This window comes from Solanum pennellii, chromosome 1 (genome assembly GCF_001406875.1).
Source record: "Solanum pennellii chromosome 1, SPENNV200".
NCBI classification, from domain to species: Eukaryota; Viridiplantae; Streptophyta; class Magnoliopsida; order Solanales; family Solanaceae; genus Solanum; species Solanum pennellii.
Window position 1 is genome coordinate 74,786,319 of NC_028637.1, and position 8,275 is coordinate 74,794,593.

At 37.0% G+C, this 8,275-nt stretch overlaps 1 non-coding gene across 1 annotated transcript; it reads left to right on the forward strand.

The window, feature by feature from the left end:
- The first annotated feature begins 4,135 nt into the window (after nt 1-4,135).
- On the forward strand, nt 4,136-4,242 carry LOC114075779. The gene has a single exon (XR_003576167.1). It is a non-coding gene; the product is annotated as a small nucleolar RNA R71 (small nucleolar RNA).
- Nucleotides 4,243-8,275: the final 4,033 nt, after the last annotated feature.

Sequence of the window (8,275 nt, forward strand, 5' to 3'; positions counted from 1 at the left end):
ATACTCTTATGAGCATATAATTGGCCTACTTGTTAAAAGTATGATGTTATATATCCTTAAAAAGGTTATGCAATGTAAAGTCGAATATTAGCCATGGTTCTTGTTGGGTCACTGTATTGAGTAAGGTTATGGGGCTTTGCTTAGTTATTGCATTTGTTAGATTTAGGAGGATTCATGGGTAGTAGTCTTGCTTTATCATTATATGATGAATTCTTATCCATGCTTATGATGTAATTACTTGATGGTAGCGTTATATTGGTTTATGGGCTAAAGTATGTTGACAAGATGTTATTTGTTTTGACTTGATGCATATCACTTGTTAATTTGTATGATTTTCCTTGATTATGCATAAGGCTTTTCATAGAATAAATTGACATGTTTTGATAAATGTCCCTCCTCATTGGCATGATTGCAAAGTATGTGTGCATATGGTCTCATACTTGGTACAAGTGGCGTACTAACCCCATTTCTTCCTTTTTCCTACACATTTTAGGTTCCGATCGTTGAGGTGTTCTGGAAGGTGACTTCAAGAAGGCTTGGATAATTAATCATCCAAGTAGGGGTAGCTCCTCATTGTCCGAGGGCGATGCCAATATCGAGCTTATGTTGTTTTAGTTTTAAGACTCTTACATTCTATCTCTTTTCATTTGAGTACGGATTGAATAAAGCCTATATGTGCCTATCTTTACATTGATGTATGGGTTATGCCCAAATTCCTAATCGTGTTAGATGGTTATGAAATGAGACAATCTTTGAAGACTATTTTCTATCTTATATATCTATATCTATATCTATACATACATACATACATATATATATATATATATATATATATATATATATATATATATATATATATATGTATGTATGTATGTATGTATGTATGTATGTATATAGATATAGATATATATAGATATATATACTTATGTTCAATAAAAGTAGAAGGCTATGTAACCTTCCTATACGAAGGGTCTATGTATATATTTGATGGTTGCATGGTAAGTATAGACTATCACCTTTGTTCCCACAAGATATGACCTAAATTTGTCAAATGCAAACACTAAGGCCAACATTTGTTTCTCAGTTACGGCGTAGTTCGCTTGGGCTGCATCTAGTGTCTTACTCGCATAGTATATAGAGTGAAACACTTTATTTCGTTTTTGTCCCAACACTTCTCCAACTACAATATCACTTGTGTCACACATCAATTCAAATGACAAATCCAAATTTAAGGCTACAAGGATAGGGGCTTTGATTAACTTTTCTTTCAACACTTCGAAGGCCTCTAAACAGTTCTTATCAAACTTGAATTTCACCTCCTTCTCTAATAGACTGCACATGGGTTTTGTAGTCTTAGATAAATCTTTAATGAACCTTCTATTGAAACTTGCATGGAGGTGGTAATTTCTCAGTTACTTCAATCTTGGATTTTTCCACCTCTAGCCCATTATTCGATACCTTGTGACCCAACACAATTCCTTCCGTCACCAAGAAAGGGCACTTTTCCCAATTTGAAACTAGATTGGTTTCTTCACATCTTGCTAAAACTCTGTCAAGATTTAACAAGCATATCTCAAAGGACTCACCAAACACTGAGAATTCATCCATAAATACTTCCACAAAATCATCCACCTTATCGTGAAAGATTGCCATCATGCATCTCTGAAAAACTAGCTGGAGCATTACATAACCCGAATGGCATGCGTTTGAAGGCATAGGTACCATAAGGGCATGTAAATGTTGTCTTTTCTTGGTCCTAAGGTGCAATTTCAATCTGGTTATACCCTTAGTGTCCATCAAGAAAGCAATAGTATTGACCTGCCAATCTGTCCAACATTTGGTAAATGAAAGGAACCGGATAATGATCCTTTCTGGTGGCTTCATTTAACTTCCTATATTACATGCATATTCTCCACCCTGACAGTTACTGTGGGGATCAATTCATTTCTGTCTTTGGTTACTACAATCATCCCACCTTTCTTGGGTACACTGCGCTGGACTCACCCATTTACTATCCGATATTGGATACATTATCCCTGCATCTAACCACTTGATTACCTCTTTTCTAACCACATCCTTCATTGAAGGATTTAATCTTCGCTGCTGTTGAGCACTTGCTTTATAACCATCCTCCGTGTGGATCTTATGCATGTACAAAGCTGAACTTATACCTTGGATATCGGACATCTTCCATCCTACTGCTACCTTGCGCTTCTTCAGAATCAACAATGCTGCTTCCACCTATTCATCAGATAAGGTTGCAGACCAAATAACAGGTAAAGTATCATTAACACCTAAAAATGCATACCTTAGATGTGTTGGCAGGTCTTTCAATTCTAACTTAGGAGTTTCTTTATTGGAAGGCTTAGGTAAAGGCCCTAATACTCTGTTCAATGGTTCCCGTCTTCTACCCAATTCTTCGATCACGCCAAGTCTAACATCTGCATAATTTCCAGTGCCTCAGCATCTCCATAGATCTCATCACCACTCATTAGTCGCTCAAGAGTGTCTTTAGCCAAGATGTGCTTACCAACTACCTCCAGATCTAGTACAGTGATGGCAGATAACTCCTTATACACTCTACCTTATCGTGAGCTCTCATAGAAAGTTGACCAGTAGCTACATCAATCATTGCTTTCCCAGTGTTCAAAAATGGTCATCCTAAGATGAATGGAACTCAGGATCTAGCTTAAAATTCAATACCACAAAATCCACCGGGAAAATCAAAGCTCCCACTTGCACTAGTACATCTTCTACAACAACTTCAGGTCTGGCCACAGATCTATCAGCCAATTGTAAAATTACAGTGGTTGGATTAAGACTGCCCAACCCCAATTTCTTATACAACTAAGTTGGCATTACATTAATGTTAGCCCCCAAATCACACAAACCTCGCGCATGGATACTCTGGCCAATGGTAATATGTATCGTAAAGCTACCCGTATCTTTTAGCTTCATGGGGAACCGGTTCTAAATCCTGGATCTAGACTCTTCAGTAAGTGCAACTATCTTGTATTCAAAAAATCTCCTTTTATTTGATACAATTTCTTTGACATATTTCGCATACCTGGGTATACCTTGCAAAACATCTACCAAAGGCAAGTTTATATGGACTTGTTTTAACAAAGATAGAAACTTACCAAAGCATTCATCCTCTTTTTTCTTCTTGAACTTCTGAGGGAATGGAGGAGGTGGTTTTACTATTTGTTGCCCCATTTCTGCAGGTGCCACTTCTTCCTAGTTCTGGGGCACACCCTCCGTTGTTTCACCATCTCTACTCACCACTTCGATAACAGTTTTCTTTGGATATAATTCTTCCAATTGTATCCCACTACGAGTACTCACTGCATTGGCCTATTTAGGATTTGGATTTGTGCTGCCAGGCAACCCTCTTTGTGGTCTAGAATTTTGGGCACTAGCAAATTACCCAAATTTCTTTTCCAAATTCTGGGTATCTAACTGATTATTTCTCACATCAGATGCTAATTGCGCTTGATCTGCCATGATTTTTTTTAACATCTCTTTGACACTCATATTACCAGATTGTCGATTAGGTTGCTCCCTTTGCATCTGCCCTTGATATCCTTGAGTGTTACCCTGAAGTCTGTACGGATTCTGACCTTGGACTTGACTTTGATTTCCGCCCCAAGAGAAGTTTGGGTGATTACACCAACTTGGGTTGTAGGTGTTCCCATGATTTTGTTGGCCTCCTCCTCTTTGCGCATTACCCACAAATTTTACTGAATCTGGACTTGCACCACAAGTATCAGCAATATGATCACTCCCACCACAAATCTCACACCAAGTTTGTGTTTTGTGGACTGCATTAACTTGAGAAGTTTGCTACCCCAATGCAATATTACTTAAGTGATTATTAATCATGTTTTGCATGGCTGAAATTTGAGTAGTCAAAGCTGTTACATCATTAATCTCTAATACCCCTACGGTTTTCTGTACCACTGGCCTTAACCCACTACCGCTCAATTCCGGATTACCCTGAGATTTCCTATTCAGTAAGGTGTACAACTCAGAATAAGTCTTCTCTAATGCTTGTCCACCTGCAGCTAAATCTAGCAGAATCTTCGTGTTAGGCTCTTAACCCTCAATGAAAGTGTGCACTAGAACCTCATTTGCTTGGTGATGATGAGGGCAACTCATCAACATTGATTTAAACCTGTCCCAGGCCTGGTATATGTTTTCACCACCTTTCTGTCTAAAGCTAAGAATATCACTTCTCAACTTGGCGGTCTTCCCAGAAGGGAAGAATCTAATGAGGAATTTATGGGCAAGATCATCCCAAGTGGTTATTGAGTAAGCGGGCTCTGAATTCAACCATCTCTTTTCTTCCCCCAACAGAGAAAAGGGAAATAAGGTAAGCCTCACATAATATTTATTTACTCCGGTTGGAGTATATGTGTCACTAATCTCTAGAAAGATCTAAATGTGAACTGTGGGATCCTCATGAGAGACCAGTATATTGCCAATTTGAGTGCAAGATCTGTACCATGCTCTGTTTTAATTCAAATCATCAGCCAGCCTCAGGTTTCTGAATACAAGAAGTCACATTGGTGGGTCGTGGGATTGGCACATCTCTAACTCTCATCTCGTTAGCAGCCATTGTTTCCGGTGTCAACTCTCGTTCTTCAATTTTTTGAACTGGAGTTGATGATTCCCCAAACTCTAGAGGAATTGAATGCTCTGCTTGTCTCAGTTTCCTATGTATGAATCTTTCAGGTTCTGAGAGCATTGACAACGGGTCACGATCGTCGACCAGTTTTGGAGTATCTAAACACCTGCAATAATGAAATGTTAAGATCAAGTTGTCAACACTTGTGATTGGCTTTTAGAAATAGAAATTAAATGTCTTCTAAATACTGCAGTCCTCGGCAGTGGCGCCAAAAACTTGTTGTGGTCTAATCGCACATGCAAGTGCACGTGATCGTACAAGCGATATATGGATCTTATTAAGGAGTCGGGTATCGTATCCATGGGGACCACAAGCTAGACTCTATTAACTTTTCCAATTCTTAACACCAAACAAGTGCAATGTCTATGTTTTATAAATAGCAGTATTAAAATTTATATCTAACTAAAACTGACTACAGTGATTCAATTTATTATCTTGTGACAATTATTATGGGAGAATTCTAGGGTTGTAGCTTTTATTAGTACTTATGAAGTTGTTGTCATCTAATAAAGGTTTTCTGACGTTATCTCATCGCTGAACCACAGAGTTAGATGTATCATCATAGTCTCTCGACCTCTAATCGCCTACAAAAATTACAACCTTAACTACATCGTTGAGCGGGGGATAAGATGAATAAAAGTTGAGCACTAAGTTATCTTCCTGTATGATGATCCAAGTAAGGTCGCCAGGCATATATCTATCATAGAAATGAATCAAACTCGCTATTTAGAGTCAACCAAACCTTTTAATTTCCATGTTCTATCCTCTTATTACTCTCTCGAGTTCAATTTGGACAAGGGATTTATTTCTATCGCGGTCAGTCATGAAATACAAAAAACAAGAAAGTAAGAACGAATCATAGATAATTCTTGATAAACCCTTAACAAATTAAGCAAACTTCACTCATCATGTAGCCAAAACGCTTGAACTAGGGTATATAGCTACTCATAATCCTTAAAACAATATTCATAATTTTTAAATCATTCTAAAGAATTACTAGAAAAGAAGAAGTAAAAAGTAAACCTAAAAACTTCCAGATCTCGTTCTTGATTCCTCACTTTCGAAAATTGGAAAAAGAACAATTATAAAATTAAATTAAGGCCCTATTTATACTAAATTCTTAATATCCAATTTTGGCTTGTGCATCGCGCGACGCGGACCTGGAACGCAGTGTTTTGTCTCAAGATCTATTACTCAATTAATCTTTGGCATTCAATTGTGCGACGCGGAGCTGACACGAAGTTCACTGTTTGAGAATTTACTTCCCTCTCAAGATTTCATTCCCTTCTACGTGTCGCGAGGCTGACATGCACATGCTTTTGTTGCATTTCCTCACTTCACTTATCTTTTTTTCGTCCTTAGATTTCCTCGTTGCCTCTATTTGCTCTTTTTAATGCATGTCTCTTTCACCTCACCTTCCTGCAAAGCTCATCATGTTAGTTAGTTTGGAAATCCAGAATGTATTAAATAAGACACTTAATCTATATTCATCAGCTTCAAACCAAGCTATCATGTAGGTATAAATAGCGTTATGAGCGTGTAAATATACTCAGGATCAATAATCTAAAAGGTATGACTCATTAATACCAAAGATGGCTACATGATTTATAGAGACTTGAGTTATTATGAAATCACATTCCCATATCGGTGTCCAATACTAATCCAAAAAATATACTTATCTCATGTGCTTTAAAAAATAAGTTCCTTATTTGGGTTGATATAACTGCTCAACACTTAGCTTTATAAAGCTCTCTTGGAATAAATGTTCAATTTTCTTGCTCAAAACTCTTTTGGGAATCTTAGTTTCCTCTTATCTTAAATGTCAAAAAACATTTATAGACTCTTAGGGAACACTTAGTTCGCTTATAACTTTTGAGAAATGAACGCAACTCCTTATTCTTTACTTAGCTTGAAACTTGAGTCTTAAATCAACTCTTTGGAAATACTCCTTGAGTCTTAAAACAAAGTTAGAAAGTTGTTAAAGACCCTTGAGAACTCTTAAGAACTTTACCTTAACTTCTTTCTTAACTTCTAGACTTGACTCTTAACTTCTTTGACTTTGATCTTAACATTCCTTGAATTGGATTATGGATTCAAGGTGCATGACCTCATATTTATGGATGATCTCATAATGTTTAGATGTACCTTAGAGTTTTGGAATCAACTAAGAAACATGGGTACATCACTTAGGAACTTTTACGAAAAGATGGAGAAAGAATGGGGTGAACTGGCGTCCTTGGCACTCTGAGAGGTGTGGAGAACCAGGCCCCAAAGTTCAGAGGCCAAGTTGGGGTGCTCTGGCTGGCGCAGTGCCCCAGGTCCATATGGACAGAGATTATCCTGTGGGGATATGAGAGGCGTGGCGACCCAAGGCCCTACAAACAGGCTTTCTCGACTTTTATTATACGTTTTTAAACTCCAAAGCCTCTTAACTTCCATGGTTACCGAACACATTTGACTCGAAAACAAACCTGGAAACACGAATCAAATCAACACTAGGCATGCAACAATTTTCTTCAAGAACTTCACTTTTTATCATTCGACCCACTCATAATCGCTGAATTTAAACAAGCTGGTGTGTGAGTGAACTAACCCAAAACGAAAAGATCTCATGTACGTTGATAAGGATCACCCCGAACGAATTTCACTTGCAAATTCTTGACTTTTCTCCCTTTCCTTCTTCTTTTCTCTCTTCTCCAAGCCCTAAACGTGGTTTTGGTTTTCCAAAACTAGACTAAACTTATTTTTAACCAAATAAACCCCTAAAACGAAATGGGAAATTAAATGGTAAAAAGACTAGTTTACCCCTCCTTATATTTGGATTAAGACTTCCCTTACTTCAACAACCCAACTTCTGATAGGCATATCTCCCTCACATCAAGTACTACATCTAAATCATCCTCAGATAGAAGTTATGACCATTTGGAAATGATAAAAACTCACTTTCTTAACATTAGACAATTTTCCAGACTTCTCCTTTTCTTTACAACAGTGAATATTTTTAGTTTCTTAATTTATTCTTAGTTATTTTAAATTGTGAGATGTTACAGGAGGGGACAAAGGTGGATATCGATTTCTCATCGCTGAAGGACACAATGGCGAAGAAGATGAAGCGGAGACGAAAGAGAAGACTATAGATGGGGATTCAAATAATCTGATCGGGAAGGTCAGGGCCGACTCAATAACATTGGGGGCCTAAAGCGAAACTGAAGAGAGGGACCCTAATATTTTTTCTATCATATATACGTTTATCTAGAATCTACTTTTCTAGCTATTTTAGATGCGAAGTCATTAGGTACTATTGTATGATTAATTTCATTTTTAATACTTCCTTTTCAAATGATAATATAGCTATTGTTTATCTCTTGAGACATTGTTTATCTTAAAGAAGATTTAATCAATTTTAATTTTTAAAAAACTTCTTTCGGTCGAGGCAACGGTTACAGGAACACTTAATATTATTCTATAAGCAATATGTGTATTTGGAAAAGAATCAAGTCTTTTTATTTGATTAAGTATTTTCATTATATCATTATCTTATACATGTATTATTTAACTTAAAACTTTTAATTCAAAAAATAAATCTAA